Source organism: Pipistrellus hanaki (genome assembly GCF_964339955.1).
Source record: "Pipistrellus hanaki genome assembly, chromosome: 2".
NCBI lineage: Eukaryota > Metazoa > Chordata > Mammalia > Chiroptera > Vespertilionidae > Pipistrellus > Pipistrellus hanaki.
This window is the reverse complement of record NC_140504.1, coordinates 103244676-103266552: the sequence shown is the minus strand read 5'-3', so window position 1 is coordinate 103266552 and position 21877 is coordinate 103244676.

Below are 21877 nucleotides of genomic sequence, written 5' to 3'. Positions count from 1 at the left end.
ATGAATCCTATATTCTTTACTTAAAGGAGACTAGAGAGGTAAATGTGTGTTATACAAGGCAGAATCCCATTCAAATAGAGAAAGAAACACGTTCGGCAGCTTTGGAAAGCCTTACACTTCACTGAAATGTAGTACTACACTCTATAACACAGTTGAGAGACAATGTTCCCGAGCTGCCTCAGTTCATAACAGTGTGTAGGAAGTTGTTTGATAAACTGGGCAAAGCTTATACTTGGACCAGAAGGCAGAATATAGGAAACTACATGAAAACATGGATAATTTAGAGAAAATGACTGTAAACAGATGAGAACTTGTTTAGAACAGCTGAAAACGATTCTTCAAGTCAGTTCTTAGTGTAAAAAAGGTAGCTAAGGTCTGGGAAATCCTTAATTCGAGTTAAGATCACATGAAACACTGTATGAATCCTATATTCTTTACTTAAAGGAGACTAGAGAGGTAAATGTGTGTTATATAAGGCAGAATCCCATTCAAATAGAGAAAGAAACACGTTCGGCAGTTTTAGAAAGCCTTACACTTCACTAAAATGTAGTACTACACTCTATAACACAGTTGAGAGACAATGTTCCCGAGCTGCCTCAGTTCATAACAGTGTGTAGGAAGTTGTTTGATAAACTGGGCAAAGCTTATATTTGGACCAGAAGGCAGAATATAGGAAACTACATGAAAACATGAATAATTCAGTGAAAATGACTGTTAACAGATGTGAACTTGTTTAGAACAGCTGAAAGAGATTCTCCAAGTCAGTTCTTAGAGTAGAAAAGGTAGCTGAGATCCGGGAAATCCTTAATTCGAGTTAAGATAACATGAAACACTGTATGAATCCTATATTCTTTACTTAAAGGAGACTAGAGAGGTAAATGTGTGTTATATAAGGCAGAATCCCATTCAAATAGAGAAAGAAACACGTTCGGCAGCTTTGGAAAGCCTTACACTTCACTGAAATGTAGTACTACACTCAATAACACAGTTGAGAGACAATGTTCCTGAGCTGCCTCAGTTCATAACAGTGTGTAGGATGTTGTTTGATAAACTGGGCAAAGCTTATACTTGGACCAGAAGGCAGAATATAGGAAACTACATGAAAACATGAATAATTCAGTGAAAATGACTGTTAACAGATGTGAACTTGTTTAGAACAGCTGAAAGAGATTCTCCAAGTCAGTTCTTAGAGTAGAAAAGGTAGCTGAGATCCGGGAAATCCTTAATTCGAGTTAAGGTCACATGAAACACTGTATGAATCCTATATTCTTTACTTAAAGGAGACTAGAGTGGTAAATGTTTGTTATACAAGGCAGAATACCATTGAAATAGAGAAAGAAACATGTTCGGCAGCTTTGGAAAGCCTTACACTTCACTGAAATGTAGTACTACACTCTATAACACAGTTGAGAGACAATGTTCCCGAGCTGCCTCAGTTCATAGCAGTGCGTAGGAAGTTGTTTCATTAAACTGGGCAAAGCTCATACTTGGACCAGAAGGCAGAATATAGGAAACTACATGAAAACATAAATAATTCAGAGAAAATGACTGTAAACAGATGAGAACTTGTTTAGAACAGCTGAAAGAGATTCTCCAAGTCAGTTCTCAGTGTAAAAAAGGTAGCTAAGATCTGGGAAATCCTTAATTCGAGTTAAGATCACATGAAACACTGTATGAATCCTATATTCTTTACTTAAAGGAGACTAGAGAGGTAAATGTGTGTTATACACGGCAGAATCCCATTCGAATAGACAAAGAAACACGTTCGGCAGCTTTGGAAAGCCTTACACTTCACTGAAATGTAGTACTACACTCTATAACACAGTTGAGAGACAATGTTCCCGAGCTGCCTCAGTTCATAACAGTGTGTAGGAAGTTGTTTGATAAACTGGGCAAAGCTTATACATGGACCAGAAGGCAGAATATAGGAAACTACATGAAAACATGAATAATTCAGTGAAAATGACTGTAAACAGATGTGAACTTGTTTAGAACAGTTGAAAGAGATTCTCCAAGTCAGTTCTTAGAGTAGAAAAGGTAGCTGAGATCCGGGAAATCCTTAATTCGAGTTAAGATCACATGAAACACTGTATGAATCCTATATTCTTTACTTAAAGGAGACTAGAGAGGTAAATGTGTGTTATACAAGGCAGATGCCCATTCAAATAGAGAAAGAAACACGTTCGGCATCTTTGGAAAGCCTTACACTTCACTGAAATGTAGTACTACACTCTATAACACAGTTGAGAGACAATGTTCCCGAGCTGCCTCAGTTCATAACAGTGTGTAGGAAGTTGTTTGATAAACTGGGCAAAGCTTATACTTGGACCAGAAGGCAGAATATAGGAAACTACATGAAAACATGAATAATTCAGTGAAAATGACTGTTAACAGATGTGAACTTGTTTAGAACAGCTGAAATAGATTCTCCAATCAGTTCTTAGAGTAGAAAAGGTAGCTGAGATCCGGGAAATCCTTAATTCGAGTTAAGATCACATGAAACACTGTATGAATCCTATATTCTTTACTTAAAGGAAACTAGAGTGGTAAATGTGTGTTATACAAGGCAGAATACCACTGAAATAGAGAAAGAAACACGTTCGGCAGCTTTGGAAAGCCTTACACTTCACTGAAATGTAGTACTACAATCTATAACACAGTTGAGAGACAATGTTCCCGAGCTGCCTCAGTTCATAGCAGTGTGTAGGAAGTTGTTTGATTAAACTGGGCAAAGCTCATACTTGGACCAGAAGGCAGAATATAGGAAACTACATGAAAACATAAATAATTCAGAGAAAATGACTGTAAACAGATGAGAACTTGTTTAGAACAGCTGAAAGAGATTCTCCAAGTCAGTTCTTAGTGTAAAAAAGGTAGCTAAGATCTGGGAAATCCTTAATTCGAGTTAAGATCACATGAAACACTGTATGAATCCTATATTCTTTACTTAAAGGAGACTAGAGAGGTAAATGTGTGTTATACACGGCAGAATCCCATTCAAATAGAGAAAGAAACACGTTCGGCAGCTTTGGAAAGCCTTACACTTCACTGAAATGTAGTACTACACTCTATAACACAGTTGAGAGACAATGTTCCCGAGCTGCCTCAGTTCATAACAGTGTGTAGGAAGTTGTTTGATAAACTGGGCAAAGCTTATACTTGGACCAGAAGGCAGAATATAGGAAACTACATGAAAACATGGATAATTTAGAGAAAATGACTGTAAACAGATGAGAACTTGTTTAGAACAGCTGAAAACGATTCTTCAAGTCAGTTCTTAGTGTAAAAAAGGTAGCTAAGGTCTGGGAAATCCTTAATTCGAGTTAAGATCACATGAAACACTGTATGAATCCTATATTCTTTACTTAAAGGAGACTAGAGAGGTAAATGTGTGTTATATAAGGCAGAATCCCATTCAAATAGAGAAAGAAACACGTTCGGCAGTTTTAGAAAGCCTTACACTTCACTAAAATGTAGTACTACACTCTATAACACAGTTGAGAGACAATGTTCCCGAGCTGCCTCAGTTCATAACAGTGTGTAGGAAGTTGTTTGATAAACTGGGCAAAGCTTATACTTGGACCAGAAGGCAGAATATAGGAAACTACATGAAAACATGAATAATTCAGTGAAAATGACTGTTAACAGATGTGAACTTGTTTAGAACAGCTGAAAGAGATTCTCCAAGTCAGTTCTTAGAGTAGAAAAGGTAGCTGAGATCCGGGAAATCCTTAATTCGAGTTAAGATAACATGAAACACTGTATGAATCCTATATTCTTTACTTAAAGGAGACTAGAGAGGTAAATGTGTGTTATATAAGGCAGAATCCCATTCAAATAGAGAAAGAAACACGTTCGGCAGCTTTGGAAAGCCTTACACTTCACTGAAATGTAGTACTACACTCAATAACACAGTTGAGAGACAATGTTCCTGAGCTGCCTCAGTTCATAACAGTGTGTAGGATGTTGTTTGATAAACTGGGCAAAGCTTATACTTGGACCAGAAGGCAGAATATAGGAAACTACATGAAAACATGAATAATTCAGTGAAAATGACTGTTAACAGATGTGAACTTGTTTAGAACAGCTGAAAGAGATTCTCCAAGTCAGTTCTTAGAGTAGAAAAGGTAGCTGAGATCCGGGAAATCCTTAATTCGAGTTAAGGTCACATGAAACACTGTATGAATCCTATATTCTTTACTTAAAGGAGACTAGAGTGGTAAATGTTTGTTATACAAGGCAGAATACCATTGAAATAGAGAAAGAAACATGTTCGGCAGCTTTGGAAAGCCTTACACTTCACTGAAATGTAGTACTACACTCTATAACACAGTTGAGAGACAATGTTCCCGAGCTGCCTCAGTTCATAGCAGTGCGTAGGAAGTTGTTTCATTAAACTGGGCAAAGCTCATACTTGGACCAGAAGGCAGAATATAGGAAACTACATGAAAACATAAATAATTCAGAGAAAATGACTGTAAACAGATGAGAACTTGTTTAGAACAGCTGAAAGAGATTCTCCAAGTCAGTTCTCAGTGTAAAAAAGGTAGCTAAGATCTGGGAAATCCTTAATTCGAGTTAAGATCACATGAAACACTGTATGAATCCTATATTCTTTACTTAAAGGAGACTAGAGAGGTAAATGTGTGTTATACACGGCAGAATCCCATTCGAATAGACAAAGAAACACGTTCGGCAGCTTTGGAAAGCCTTACACTTCACTGAAATGTAGTACTACACTCTATAACACAGTTGAGAGACAATGTTCCCGAGCTGCCTCAGTTCATAACAGTGTGTAGGAAGTTGTTTGATAAACTGGGCAAAGCTTATACATGGACCAGAAGGCAGAATATAGGAAACTACATGAAAACATGAATAATTCAGTGAAAATGACTGTAAACAGATGTGAACTTGTTTAGAACAGTTGAAAGAGATTCTCCAAGTCAGTTCTTAGAGTAGAAAAGGTAGCTGAGATCCGGGAAATCCTTAATTCGAGTTAAGATCACATGAAACACTGTATGAATCCTATATTCTTTACTTAAAGGAGACTAGAGAGGTAAATGTGTGTTATACAAGGCAGATGCCCATTCAAATAGAGAAAGAAACACGTTCGGCATCTTTGGAAAGCCTTACACTTCACTGAAATGTAGTACTACACTCTATAACACAGTTGAGAGACAATGTTCCCGAGCTGCCTCAGTTCATAACAGTGTGTAGGAAGTTGTTTGATAAACTGGGCAAAGCTTATACTTGGACCAGAAGGCAGAATATAGGAAACTACATGAAAACATGAATAATTCAGTGAAAATGACTGTTAACAGATGTGAACTTGTTTAGAACAGCTGAAATAGATTCTCCAATCAGTTCTTAGAGTAGAAAAGGTAGCTGAGATCCGGGAAATCCTTAATTCGAGTTAAGATCACATGAAACACTGTATGAATCCTATATTCTTTACTTAAAGGAAACTAGAGTGGTAAATGTGTGTTATACAAGGCAGAATACCACTGAAATAGAGAAAGAAACACGTTCGGCAGCTTTGGAAAGCCTTACACTTCACTGAAATGTAGTACTACAATCTATAACACAGTTGAGAGACAATGTTCCCGAGCTGCCTCAGTTCATAGCAGTGTGTAGGAAGTTGTTTGATTAAACTGGGCAAAGCTCATACTTGGACCAGAAGGCAGAATATAGGAAACTACATGAAAACATAAATAATTCAGAGAAAATGACTGTAAACAGATGAGAACTTGTTTAGAACAGCTGAAAGAGATTCTCCAAGTCAGTTCTTAGTGTAAAAAAGGTAGCTAAGATCTGGGAAATCCTTAATTCGAGTTAAGATCACATGAAACACTGTATGAATCCTATATTCTTTACTTAAAGGAGACTAGAGAGGTAAATGTGTGTTATACACGGCAGAATCCCATTCAAATAGACAAAGAAACACGTTCGGCAGCTTTGGAAAGCCTTACACTTCACTGAAATGTAGTACTACACTCTATAACACAGTTGAGAGACAATGTTCCTGAGCTGCCTCAGTTCATAACAGTGTGTAGGAAGTTGTTTGATAAACTGGGTAAAGCTTATACTTGGACCAGAAAGCAGAATATAGGAAACTACATGAAAACATGGATAATTCAGAGAAAATGACTGTAAACAGATGAGAACTTGTTTAGAACAGCTGAAAGCGATTCTCCAAGTCAGTACTTAGTGTAAAAAAGGTAGCTGATATCTGGGAAATCCTTAATTCGAGTTAAGATCACATGAAACACTGTAGGAATCCTATATTCTTTACTTAAAGGAGACTAGAGAGGTAAATGTGTGTTATATAAGGCAGAATCCCATTCAAATAGAGAAAGAAACACGTTCGGCAGTTTTAGAAAGCCTTACACTTCACTGAAATGTAGTACTACACGCTATAACACAGTTGAGAGACAATGTTCCCGAGCTGCCTCAGTTCATAGCAGTGTGTAGGAAGTTGTTTGATTAAACTGGGCAAAGCTCATACTTGGCCCAGAAGGCAGAATATAGGAAACTACATGAAAACATAAATAATTCAGAGAAAATGACTGTAAACAGATGAGAACTTGTTTAGAACAGCTGAAAGAGATTCTCCAAGTCAGTTCTTAGTGTAAAAAAGGTAGCTAAGATCTGGGAAATCCTTAATTCGAGTTAAGATCACATGAAACACTGTATGAATCCTATATTCTTTACTTAAAGGAGACTAGAGAGGTAAATGTGTGTTATACACGGCAGAATCCCATTCAAATAGACAAAGAAACACGTTCGGCAGCTTTGGAAAGCCTTACACTTCACTGAAATGTAGTACTACACTCTATAACACAGTTGAGAGACAATGTTCCTGAGCTGCCTCAGTTCATAACAGTGTGTAGGAAGTTGTTTGATAAACTGGGTAAAGCTTATACTTGGACCAGAAGGCAGAATATAGGAAACTACATGAAAACATGGATAATTCAGAGAAAATGACTGTAAACAGATGAGAACTTGTTTAGAACAGCTGAAAGCGATTCTCCAAGTCAGTACTTAGTGTAAAAAAGGTAGCTGATATCTGGGAAATCCTTAATTCGAGTTAAGATCACATGAAACACTGTAGGAATCCTATATTCTTTACTTAAAGGAGACTAGAGAGGTAAATGTGTGTTATATAAGGCAGAATCCCATTCAAATAGAGAAAGAAACACGTTCGGCAGTTTTAGAAAGCCTTACACTTCACTGAAATGTAGTACTACACGCTATAACACAGTTGAGAGACAATGTTCCCGAGCTGCCTCAGTTCATAGCAGTGTGTAGGAAGTTGTTTGATTAAACTGGGCAAAGCTCATACTTGGACCAGAAGGCAGAATATAGGAAACTACATGAAAACATAAATAATTCAGAGAAAATGACTGTAAACAGATGAGAACTTGTTTAGAACAGCTGAAAGAGATTCTCCAAGTCAGTTCTTAGTGTAAAAAAGGTAGCTAAGATCTGGGAAATCCTTAATTCGAGTTAAGATCACATGAAACACTGTATGAATCCTATATTCTTTACTTAAAGGAGACTAGAGAGGTAAATGTGTGTTATATAAGGCAGAATCCCATTCAAATAGAGAAAGAAACACGTTCGGCAGTTTTAGAAAGCCTTACACTTCACTGAAATGTAGTACTACACTCTATAACACAGTTGAGAGACAATGTTCCTGAGCTGTCTCAGTTCATAACAGTGTGTAGGATGTTGTTTGATTAACTGGGCAAAGCTTATACTTGGACCAGAAGGCAGAATATAGGAAACTACATGAAAACATGAATAATTCAGTGAAAATGACTGTTAACAGATGTGAACTTGTTTAGAACAGCTGAAAGAGATTCTCCAATCAGTTCTTAGAGTAGAAAAGGTAGCTGAGATCCGGGAAATCCTTAATTCGAGTTAAGATAACATGAAACACTGTATGAATCCTATATTCTTTACTTAAAGGAGACTAGAGTGGTAAATGTGTGTTATACAAGGCAGAATACCACTGAAATAGAGAAAGAAACACGTTCGGCAGCTTTGGAAAGCCTTACACTTCACTGAAATGTAGTACTACAATCTATAACACAGGTGAGAGTCAATGTTCCCGAGCTGCCTCAGTTCATAGCAGTGTGTAGGAAGTTGTTTGATTAAACTGGGCAAAGCTCATACTTGGACCAGAAGGCAGAATATAGGAAACTACATGAAAACATAAATAATTCAGAGAAAATGACTGTAAACAGATGAGAACTTGTTTAGAACAGCTGAAAGCGATTCTCCAAGTCAGTTCTTAGTGTAAAAAAGGTAGCTAAGATCTGGGAAATCCTTAATTCGAGTTAAGATCACATGAAACACTGTATGAATCCTATATTCTTTACTTAAAGGAGACTAGAGAGGTAAATGTGTGTTATATAAGGCAGAATCCCATTCAAATAGAGAAAGAAACACGTTCGGCAGTTTTAGAAAGCCTTAAACTTCACTGAAATGTAGTACTACACTCAATAACACAGTTGAGAGACAATGTTCCTGAGCTACCTCAGTTCATAACAGTGTGTAGGAAGTGGTTTAATAAACTGGGCAAAGCTTATACTTGGACCAGAAGGCAGAATATAGGAAACTACATGAAAACATGAATAATTCAGAGAAAATGACTGTAAACAGATGAGAACTTGTTTAGAACAGCTGAAAGAGATTCTCCAAGTCAGTTCTTGGTGTAAAAAAGTTAGCTAAGATCTGGGAAATCCTTAATTCGAGTTAAGATCACATGAAACATTGTATGAATCCTATATTCTTTACTTAAAGGAGACTAGAGAGGTAAATGTGTGTTATATAAGGCAGAATCCCATTCAAATAGAGAAAGAAACACGTTCGGCAGTTTTAGAAAGCCTTACACTTCACTGAAATGTAGTACTACACTCAATAACACAGTTGAGAGACAATTTTCCTGAGCTACCTCAGTTCATAACAGTGTGTAGGAAGTTGTTTGATAAACTGGGCAAAGCTTATACTTGGACCAGAAGGCAGAATATAGGAAACTACATGAAAACATGAATAATTCAGTGAAAATGACTGTAAACAGATGTGAACTTGCTTAGAACAGCTGAAACCGATTCTCCAAGTCAGTTCTTAGTGTAAAAAAGGTAGCTAAGATCTGGGAAATCCTTAATTCGAGTTAAGATCACATGAAACACTGTATGAATCCTATATTCTTTACTTAAAGGAGACTAGAGAGGTAAATGTGTGTTATTCAAGGCAGAATCCCATTCAAATAGAGAAAGAAACACGTTCGGCAGCTTTGGAAAGCCTTACACTTCACTGAAATGTAGTACTACACTCTATAACACAGTTGAGAGACAATGTTCCCGAGCTGCCTCAGTTCATAACAGTGTGTAGGAATTTGCTTGATAAACTGGGCAAAGCTTATACTTGGACCAGAAGGCAGAATATAGGAAACTACATGAAAACATGAATAATTCAGTGAAAATGACTGTAAACAGATGTGAACTTGTTTAGAACAGCTGAAAGAGATTCTCCAAGTCAGTTCTTAGAGTAGAAAAGGTAGCTGAGATCCGGGAAATCCTTAATTCGAGTTAAGATCACATGAAACACTGTATGAATCCTATATTCTTTACTTAAAGGACACTAGAGTGGTAAATGTGTGTTATACAAGGCAGAATACCATTGAAATAGAGAAAGAAACACGTTCGGCAGCTTTGGAAAGCCTTACACTTCACTGAAATGTAGTACTACACTCTATAACACAGTTGAGAGACAATGTTCACGAGCTGCCTCAGTTCATAGCAGTGTGTAGGAAGTTGTTTGATTAAACTGAGCAAAGCTCATACTTGGACCAGAAGGCAGAATATAGGAAACTACATGAAAACATAAATAATTCAGAGAAAATGACTGTAAACAGATGAGAACTTGTTTAGAAGAGCTGAAAGAGATTCTCCAAGTCAGTTCTCAGTGTAAAAAAGGTAGCTAAGATCTGGGAAATCCTTAATTCGAGTTAAGATCACATGAAACACTGTATGAATCCTATATTCTTTACTTAAAGAAGACTAGAGAGGTAAATGTGTTATACAAGGCAGAATCCCATTCAAATAGAGAAAGAAACAGGTTCGGCAGCTTTGGAAAGCCTTACACTTCACTGAAATGTAGTACTACACTCTATAACACAGTTGAGAGACAATGTTCCCGAGCTGCCTCAGTTCATAGCAGTGTGTAGGAAGTTGTTTGATAAACTGGACAAAGCTTATACTTGGACCAGAAGGCAGAATATAGGAAACTACATGAAAACATGGATAATTCAGAGAAAATGACTGTAAACAGATGAGAACTTGTTTAGAACAGCTGAAAGCGATTCTCCAAGTCAGTTCTTAGTGTAAAAAAGGTAGCTGAGATCTGGGAAATCCTTAATTCGAGTTAAGATCACATGAAACACTGTATGAATCCTATATTCTTTACTTAAAGGAGACTAGAGAGGTAAATGTGTGTTATATAAGGCAGAATCCCATTCAAATAGAGAAAGAAACACGTTCGGCAGTTTTAGAAAGCCTTAAACTTCACTGAAATGTAGTACTACACTCTATAACACAGTTGAGAGACAATGTTCCCGAGCTGCCTCAGTTCATAACAGTGTGTAGGAAGTTGTTTGATAAACTGGGCAAAGCTTATACTTGGACCAGAAGGCAGAATATAGGAAACTACATGAAAACATGAATAATTCAGTGAAAATGACTGTAAACAGATGTGAACTTGCTTAGAACAGCTGAAATAGATTCTCCAAGTCAGTTCTTAGTTTAAAAAAGGTAGCTAAGGTCTGGGAAATCCTTAATTCGAGTTAAGATCACATGAAACACTGTATGAATCCTATATTCTTTACTTAAAGGAGACTAGAGAGGTAAATGTGTGTTATATAAGGCAGAATCCCATTCAAATAGAGAAAGAAACACGTTCGGCAGTTTTAGAAAGCCTTACACTTCACTGAAATGTAGTACTACACTCTATAACACAGTTGAGAGACAATGTTCCTGAGCTGTCTCAGTTCATAACAGTGTGTAGGATGTTGTTTGATTAACTGGGCAAAGCTTATACTTGGACCAGAAGGCAGAATATAGGAAACTACATGAAAACATGAATAATTCAGTGAAAATGACTGTTAACAGATGTGAACTTGTTTAGAACAGCTGAAATAGATTCTCCAATCAGTTCTTAGAGTAGAAAAGGTAGCTGAGATCCGGGAAATCCTTAATTCGAGTTAAGATAACATGAAACACTGTATGAATCCTATATTCTTTACTTAAAGGAGACTAGAGTGGTAAATGTGTGTTATACAAGGCAGAATACCACTGAAATAGAGAAAGAAACACGTTCGGTAGCTTTGGAAAGCCTTACACTTCACTGAAATGTAGTACTACAATCTATAACACAGTTGAGAGACAATGTTCCCGAGCTGCCTCAGTTCATAGCAGTGTGTAGGAAGTTGTTTGATTAAACTGGGCAAAGCTCATACTTGGACCAGAAGGCAGAATATAGGAAACTACATGAAAACATAAATAATTCAGAGAAAATGACTGTAAACAGATGAGAACTTGTTTAGAACAGCTGAAAGAGATTCTCCAAGTCAGTTCTTAGTGTTAAAAAGGTAGCTAAGATCTGGGAAATCCTTAATTCGAGTTAAGATCACATGAAACACTGTATGAATCCTATATTCTTTACTTAAAGGAGACTAGAGAGGTAAATGTGTGTTATACACGGCAGAATCCCATTCAAATAGACAAAGAAACACGTTCGGCAGCTTTGGAAAGCCTTACACTTCACTGAAATGTAGTACTACACTCTATAACACAGTTGAGAGACAATGTTCCTGAGCTGCCTCAGTTCATAACAGTGTGTAGGAAGTTGTTTGATAAACTGGGTAAAGCTTATACTTGGACCAGAAGGCAGAATATAGGAAACTACATGAAAACATGGATAATTCAGAGAAAATGACTGTAAACAGATGAGAACTTGTTTAGAACAGCTGAAAGCGATTCTCCAAGTCAGTTCTTAGTGTAAAAAAGGTAGCTGATATCTGGGAAATCCTTAATTCGAGTTAAGATCACATGAAACACTGTATGAATCCTATATTCTTTACTTAAAGGAGACTAGAGAGGTAAATGTGTGTTATATAAGGCAGAATCCCATTCAAATAGAGAAAGAAACACGTTCGGCAGTTTTAGAAAGCCTTAAACTTCACTGAAATGTAGTACTACACTCTATAACACAGTTGAGAGACAATGTTCCTGAGCTGTCTCAGTTCATAACAGTGTGTAGGAAGTTGTTTGATAAACTGGGCAAAGCTTATACTTGGAACAGAAGGCAGAATATAGGAAACTACATGAAAACATGGATAATTCAGAGAAAATGACTGTAAACAGAAGAGAACTTGTTTAGAACAGCTGAAAGAGATTCTCCAAGTCAGTTCTTAGAGTAGAAAAGGTAGCTGAGATCCGGGAAATCCTTAATTCGAGTTAAGATCACATGAAACACTGTATGAATCCTATATTCTTTACTTAAAGGACACTAGAGTGGTAAATGTGTGTTATACAAGGCAGAATACCATTGAAATAGAGAAAGAAACACGTTCGGCAGCTTTGGAAAGCCTTACACTTCACTGAAATGTAGTACTACACTCTATAACACAGTTGAGAGACAATGTTCACGAGCTGCCTCAGTTCATAGCAGTGTGTAGGAAGTTGTTTGATTAAACTGGGCAAAGCTCATACTTGGACCAGAAGGCAGAATATAGGAAACTACATGAAAACATAAATAATTCAGAGAAAATGACTGTAAACAGATGAGAACTTGTTTAGAAGAGCTGAAAGAGATTCTCCAAGTCAGTTCTCAGTGTAAAAAAGGTAGCTAAGATCTGGGAAATCCTTAATTCGAGTTAAGATCACATGAAACACTGTATGAATCCTATATTCTTTACTTAAAGGAGACTAGAGAGGTAAATGTGTTATACAAGGCAGAATCCCATTCAAATAGAGAAAGAAACACGTTCGGCAGCTTTGGAAAGCCTTACACTTCACTGAAATGTAGTACTACACTCTATAACACAGTTGAGAGACAATGTTCCCGAGCTGACTCAGTTCATAGCAGTGTGTAGGAAGTTGTTTGATAAACTGGACAAAGCTTATACTTGGACCAGAAGGCAGAATATAGGAAACTACATGAAAACATGGATAATTCAGAGAAAATGACTGTAAACAGATGAGAACTTGTTTAGAACAGCTGAAAGCGATTCTCCAAGTCAGTTCTTAGAGTAGAAAAGGTAGCTGAGATCTGGGAAATCCTTAATTCGAGTTAAGATCACATGAAACACTGTATGAATCCTATATTCTTTACTTAAAGGAGACTAGAGAGGTAAATGTGTGTTATATAAGGCAGAATCCCATTCAAATAGAGAAAGAAACACGTTCGGCAGTTTTAGAAAGCCTTAAACTTCACTGAAATGTAGTACTACACTCTATAACACAGTTGAGAGACAATGTTCCCGAGCTGCCTCAGTTCATAACAGTGTGTAGGAAGTTGTTTGATAAACTGGGCAAAGCTTATACATGGACCAGAAGGCAGAATATAGGAAACTACATGAAAACATGAATAATTCAGTGAAAATGACTGGAAACAGATGTGAACTTGTTTAGAACAGCTGAAAGAGATTCTCCAAGTCAGTTCTTAGAGTAGAAAAGGTAGCTGAGATCCGGGAAATCCTTAATACGAGTTAAGATCACATGAAACACTGTATGAATCCTATATTCTTTACTTAAAGGAGACTAGAGAGGTAAATGTGTGTTATACAAGGCAGAATCCCATTCAAATAGAGAAAGAAACACGTTCGGCAGCTTTGGAAAGCCTTACACTTCACTGAAATGTAGTACTACACTCTATAACACAGTTGAGAGACAATGTTCCCGAGCTGCCTCAGTTCATAACAGTGTGTAGGATGTTGTTTGATAAACTGGGCAAAGCTTATACTTGGACCAGAAGGCAGAATATTGGAAACTACATGAAAACATGGATAATTTAGAGAAAATGACTGTAAACAGATGAGAACTTGTTTAGAAGAGCTGAAAACGATTCTTCAAGTCAGTTCTTAGTGTAAAAAAGGAAGCTAAGGTCTGGGAAATCCTTAATTCGAGTTAAGATCACATGAAACACTGTATGAATCCTATATTCTTTACTTAAAGGAGACTAGAGAGGTAAATGTGTGTTATATAAGGCAGAATCCCATTCAAATAGAGAAAGAAACAGGTTCGGCAGTTTTAGAAAGCCTTACACTTCACTGAAATGTAGTACTACACTCAATAACACAGTTGAGAGACAATGTTCCTGAGCTGCCTCAGTTCATAACAGTGTGTAGGAAGTTGTTTGATAAACTGGGCAAAGCTTATACTTGGACCAGAAGGCAGAATATAGGAAACTACATGAAAACATGAATAATTCAGTGAAAATGACTGTAAACAGATGTGAACTTGCTTAGAACAGCTGAAATAGAGTCTCCAAGTCAGTTCTTAGTGTAAAAAAGGTAGCTAAGGTCTGGGAAATCCTTAATTCGAGTTAAGATCACATGAAACACTGTATGAATCCTATATTCTTTACTTAAAGGAGACTAGAGAGGTAAATGTGTGTTATATAAGGCAGAATCCCATTCAAATAGAGAAAGAAACACGTTCGGCAGTTTTAGAAAGCCTTACACTTCACTGAAATGTAGTACTACACTCTATAACACAGTTGAGAGGCAATGTTCCTGAGCTGTCTCAGTTCATAACAGTGTGTAGGATGTTGTTTGATAAACTGGGCAAAGCTTATACTTGGACCAGAAGGCAGAATATAGGAAACTACATGAAAACATGAATAATTCAGTGAAAATGACTGTTAACAGATGTGAACTTGTTTAGAACAGCTGAAAGAGATTCTCCAAGTCAGTTCTTAGAGTAGAAAAGGTAGCTGAGATCCGGGAAATCCTTAATTCGAGTTAAGATCACATGAAACACTGTATGAATCCTATATTCTTTACTTAAAGGAGACTAGAGTGGTAAATGTGTGTTATACAAGGCAGAATACCATTGAAATAGAGAAAGAAACACGTTCGGCAGCTTTGGAAAGCCTTACACTTAACTGAAATGTAGTACTACACTCTATAACACAGTTGAGAGACAATGTTCACGAGCTGCCTCAGTTCATAGCAGTGTGTAGGAAGTTGTTTGATTAAACTGGGCAAAGCTCATACTTGGACCAGAAGGCAGAATATAGGAAACTACATGAAAACATAAATAATTCAGAGAAAATGACTGTAAACAGATGAGAACTTGTTTAGAACAGCTGAAAGCGATTCTCCAAGTCAGTTCTTAGTGTAAAAAAGGTAGCTAAGATCTGGGAAATCCTTAATTCGAGTTAAGATCACATGAAACACTGTATGAATCCTATATTCTTTACTTAAAGGAGACTAGAGAGGTAAATGTGTGTTATACACGGCAGAATCCCATTCAAATAGACAAAGAAACACGTTCGGCAGCTTTGGAAAGCCTTACACTTCACTGAAATGTAGTACTACACTCTATAACACAGTTGAGAGACAATGTTCCTGAGCTGCCTCAGTTCATAACAGTGTGTAGGAAGTTGTTTGATAAACTGGGTAAAGCTTATACTTGGACCAGAAGGCAGAATATAGGAAACTACATGAAAACATGGATAATTCAGAGAAAATGACTGTAAACAGATGAGAACTTGTTTAGAAGAGCTGAAAGAGATTCTCCAAGTCAGTTCTCAGTGTAAAAAAGGTAGCTAAGATCTGGGAAATCCTTAATTCGAGTTAAGATCACATGAAACACTGTATGAATCCTATATTCTTTACTTAAAGGAGACTAGAGAGGTAAATGTGTTATACAAGGCAGAATCCCATTCAAATAGAGAAAGAAACACGTTCGGCAGCTTTGGGAAGCCTTACACTTCACTGAAATGTAGTACTACACTCTATAACACAGTTGAGAGACAATGTTCCCGAGCTGCCTCAGTTCATAGCAGTGTGTAGGAAGTTGTTTGATAAACTGGACAAAGCTTATACTTGGACCAGAAGGCAGAATATAGGAAACTACATGAAAACATGGATAATTCAGAGAAAATGACTGTAAACAGATGAGAACTTGTTTAGAACAGCTGAAAGCGATTCTCCAAGTCAGTTCTTAGTGTAAAAAAGGTAGCTAAGATCTGGGAAATCCTTAATTCAAGTTAAGATCACATGAAACACTGTATGAATCCTATATTCTTTACTTAAAGGAGACTAGAGAGGTAAATGTGTGTTATATAAGGCAGAATCCCATTCAAGTAGAGAAAGAAACACGTTCGGCAGTTTTAGAAAGCCTTACACTTCACTGAAATGTAGTACTACACTCTATAACACAGTTGAGAGACAATGTTCCCGAGCTGCCTCAGTTCATAACAGTGTGTAGGAAGTTGTTTGATAAACTGGGCAAAGCTTATACATGGATCAGAAGGCAGAATATAGGAAACTACATGAAAACATGAATAATTCAGTGAAAATGACTGTAAACAGATGTGAACTTGTTTAGAACAGCTGAAAAAGATTCTCCAAGTCAGTTCTTGGAGTAGAAAAGGTAGCTGAGATCCGGGAAATCCTTAATATGAGTTAAGATCACATGAAACACTGTATGAATCCTATATTCTTTACTTAAAGGAGACTAGAGAGGTAAATGTGTGTTATACAAGGCAGAATCCCATTCAAATAGAGAAAGAAACACGTTCGGCAGCTTTGGAAAGCCTTACACTTCACTGAAATGTAGTACTACACTCTATAACACAGTTGAGAGACAATGTTCCCGAGCTGCCTCAGTTCATAACAGTGTGTAGGAAGTTGTTTGATAAACTGGGCAAAGCTTATACTTGGACCAGAAGGCAGAATATAGGAAACTACATGAAAACATGGATAATTTAGAGAAAATGACTGTAAACAGATGAGAACTTGTTTAGAACAGCTGAAAACGATTCTTCAAGTCAGTTCTTAGTGTAAAAAAGGTAGCTAAGGTCTGGGAAATCCTTAATTCGAGTTAAGATCACATGAAACACTGTATGAATCCTATATTCTTTACTTAAAGGAGACTAGAGAGGTAAATGTGTGTTATATAAGGCAGAATCCCATTCAAATAGAGAAAGAAACACGTTCGGCAGTTTTAGAAAGCCTTACACTTCACTAAAATGTAGTACTACACTCTATAACACAGTTGAGAGACAATGTTCCCGAGCTGCCTCAGTTCATAACAGTGTGTAGGAAGTTGTTTGATAAACTGGGCAAAGCTTATACTTGGACCAGAAGGCAGAATATAGGAAACTACATGAAAACATGAATAATTCAGTGAAAATGACTGTTAACAGATGTGAACTTGTTTAGAACAGCTGAAAGAGATTCTCCAAGTCAGTTCTTAGAGTAGAAAAGGTAGCTGAGATCCGGGAAATCCTTAATTCGAGTTAAGATAACATGAAACACTGTATGAATCCTATATTCTTTACTTAAAGGAGACTAGAGAGGTAAATGTGTGTTATATAAGGCAGAATCCCATTCAAATAGAGAAAGAAACACGTTCGGCAGCTTTGGAAAGCCTTACACTTCACTGAAATGTAGTACTACACTCAATAACACAGTTGAGAGACAATGTTCCTGAGCTGCCTCAGTTCATAACAGTGTGTAGGATGTTGTTTGATAAACTGGGCAAAGCTTATACTTGGACCAGAAGGCAGAATATAGGAAACTACATGAAAACATGAATAATTCAGTGAAAATGACTGTTAACAGATGTGAACTTGTTTAGAACAGCTGAAAGAGATTCTCCAAGTCAGTTCTTAGAGTAGAAAAGGTAGCTGAGATCCGGGAAATCCTTAATTCGAGTTAAGGTCACATGAAACACTGTATGAATCCTATATTCTTTACTTAAAGGAGACTAGAGTGGTAAATGTTTGTTATACAAGGCAGAATACCATTGAAATAGAGAAAGAAACACGTTCGGCAGCTTTGGAAAGCCTTACACTTCACTGAAATGTAGTACTACACTCTATAACACAGTTGAGAGACAATGTTCCCGAGCTGCCTCAGTTCATAGCAGTGCGTAGGAAGTTGTTTCATTAAACTGGGCAAAGCTCATACTTGGACCAGAAGGCAGAATATAGGAAACTACATGAAAACATAAATAATTCAGAGAAAATGACTGTAAACAGATGAGAACTTGTTTAGAACAGCTGAAAGAGATTCTCCAAGTCAGTTCTCAGTGTAAAAAAGGTAGCTAAGATCTGGGAAATCCTTAATTCGAGTTAAGATCACATGAAACACTGTATGAATCCTATATTCTTTACTTAAAGGAGACTAGAGAGGTAAATGTGTGTTATACACGGCAGAATCCCATTCAAATAGACAAAGAAACACGTTCGGCAGCTTTGGAAAGCCTTACACTTCACTGAAATGTAGTACTACACTCTATAACACAGTTGAGAGACAATGTTCCCGAGCTGCCTCAGTTCATAACAGTGTGTAGGAAGTTGTTTGATAAACTGGGCAAAGCTTATACATGGACCAGAAGGCAGAATATAGGAAACTACATGAAAACATGAATAATTCAGTGAAAATGACTGTAAACAGATGTGAACTTGTTTAGAACAGTTGAAAGAGATTCTCCAAGTCAGTTCTTAGAGTAGAAAAGGTAGCTGAGATCCGGGAAATCCTTAATTCGAGTTAAGATCACATGAAACACTGTATGAATCCTATATTCTTTACTTAAAGGAGACTAGAGAGGTAAATGTGTGTTATACAAGGCAGATGCCCATTCAAATAGAGAAAGAAACACGTTCGGCATCTTTGGAAAGCCTTACACTTCACTGAAATGTAGTACTACACTCTATAACACAGTTGAGAGACAATGTTCCCGAGCTGCCTCAGTTCATAACAGTGTGTAGGAAGTTGTTTGATAAACTGGGCAAAGCTTATACTTGGACCAGAAGGCAGAATATAGGAAACTACATGAAAACATGAATAATTCAGTGAAAATGACTGTTAACAGATGTGAACTTGTTTAGAACAGCTGAAATAGATTCTCCAATCAGTTCTTAGAGTAGAAAAGGTAGCTGAGATCCGGGAAATCCTTAATTCGAGTTAAGATCACATGAAACACTGTATGAATCCTATATTCTTTACTTAAAGGAAACTAGAGTGGTAAATGTGTGTTATACAAGGCAGAATACCACTGAAATAGAGAAAGAAACACGTTCGGCAGCTTTGGAAAGCCTTACACTTCACTGAAATGTAGTACTACAATCTATAACACAGTTGAGAGACAATGTTCCCGAGCTGCCTCAGTTCATAGCAGTGTGTAGGAAGTTGTTTGATTAAACTGGGCAAAGCTCATACTTGGACCAGAAGGCAGAATATAGGAAACTACATGAAAACATAAATAATTCAGAGAAAATGACTGTAAACAGATGAGAACTTGTTTAGAACAGCTGAAAGAGATTCTCCAAGTCAGTTCTTAGTGTAAAAAAGGTAGCTAAGATCTGGGAAATCCTTAATTCGAGTTAAGATCACATGAAACACTGTATGAATCCTATATTCTTTACTTAAAGGAGACTAGAGAGGTAAATGTGTGTTATACACGGCAGAATCCCATTCAAATAGACAAAGAAACACGTTCGGCAGCTTTGGAAAGCCTTACACTTCACTGAAATGTAGTACTACACTCTATAACACAGTTGAGAGACAATGTTCCTGAGCTGCCTCAGTTCATAACAGTGTGTAGGAAGTTGTTTGATAAACTGGGTAAAGCTTATACTTGGACCAGAAAGCAGAATATAGGAAACTACATGAAAACATGGATAATTCAGAGAAAATGACTGTAAACAGATGAGAACTTGTTTAGAACAGCTGAAAGCGATTCTCCAAGTCAGTACTTAGTGTAAAAAAGGTAGCTGATATCTGGGAAATCCTTAATTCGAGTTAAGATCACATGAAACACTGTAGGAATCCTATATTCTTTACTTAAAGGAGACTAGAGAGGTAAATGTGTGTTATATAAGGCAGAATCCCATTCAAATAGAGAAAGAAACACGTTCGGCAGTTTTAGAAAGCCTTACACTTCACTGAAATGTAGTACTACACGCTATAACACAGTTGAGAGACAATGTTCCCGAGCTGCCTCAGTTCATAGCAGTGTGTAGGAAGTTGTTTGATTAAACTGGGCAAAGCTCATACTTGGCCCAGAAGGCAGAATATAGGAAACTACATGAAAACATAAATAATTCAGAGAAAATGACTGTAAACAGATGAGAACTTGTTTAGAACAGCTGAAAGAGATTCTCCAAGTCAGTTCTTAGTGTAAAAAAGGTAGCTAAGATCTGGGAAATCCTTAATTCGAGTTAAGATCACATGAAACACTGTATGAATCCTATATTCTTTACTTAAAGGAGACTAGAGAGGTAAATGTGTGTTATACACGGCAGAATCCCATTCAAATAGACAAAGAAACACGTTCGGCAGCTTTGGAAAGCCTTACACTTCACTGAAATGTAGTACTACACTCTATAACACAGTTGAGAGACAATGTTCCTGAGCTGCCTCAGTTCATAACAGTGTGTAGGAAGTTGTTTGATAAACTGGGTAAAGCTTATACTTGGACCAGAAGGCAGAATATAGGAAACTACATGAAAACATGGATAATTCAGAGAAAATGACTGTAAACAGATGAGAACTTGTTTAGAACAGCTGAAAGCGATTCTCCAAGTCAGTACTTAGTGTAAAAAAGGTAGCTGATATCTGGGAAATCCTTAATTCGAGTTAAGATCACATGAAACACTGTAGGAATCCTATATTCTTTACTTAAAGGAGACTAGAGAGGTAAATGTGTGTTATATAAGGCAGAATCCCATTCAAATAGAGAAAGAAACACGTTCGGCAGTTTTAGAAAGCCTTACACTTCACTGAAATGTAGTACTACACGCTATAACACAGTTGAGAGACAATGTTCCCGAGCTGCCTCAGTTCATAGCAGTGTGTAGGAAGTTGTTTGATTAAACTGGGCAAAGCTCATACTTGGACCAGAAGGCAGAATATAGGAAACTACATGAAAACATAAATAATTCAGAGAAAATGACTGTAAACAGATGAGAACTTGTTTAGAACAGCTGAAAGAGATTCTCCAAGTCAGTTCTTAGTGTAAAAAAGGTAGCTAAGATCTGGGAAATCCTTAATTCGAGTTAAGATCACATGAAACACTGTATGAATCCTATATTCTTTACTTAAAGGAGACTAGAGAGGTAAATGTGTGTTATATAAGGCAGAATCCCATTCAAATAGAGAAAGAAACACGTTCGGCAGTTTTAGAAAGCCTTAAACTTCACTGAAATGTAGTACTACACTCAATAACACAGTTGAGAGACAATGTTCCTGAGCTACCTCAGTTCATAACAGTGTGTAGGAAGTGGTTTGATAAACTGGGCAAAGCTTATACTTGGACCAGAAGGCAGAATATAGGAAACTACATGAAAACATGAATAATTCAGTGAAAATGACTGTAAACAGATGTGAACTTGCTTAGAACAGCTGAAATAGATTCTCCAAGTCAGTTCTTAGTTTAAAAAAGGTAGCTAAGGTCTGGGAAATCCTTAATTCGAGTTAAGATCACATGAAACACTGTATGAATCCTATATTCTTTACTTAAAGGAGACTAGAGAGGTAAATGTGTGTTATATAAGGCAGAATCCCATTCAAATAGAGAAAGAAACACGTTCGGCAGTTTTAGAAAGCCTTACACTTCACTGAAATGTAGTACTA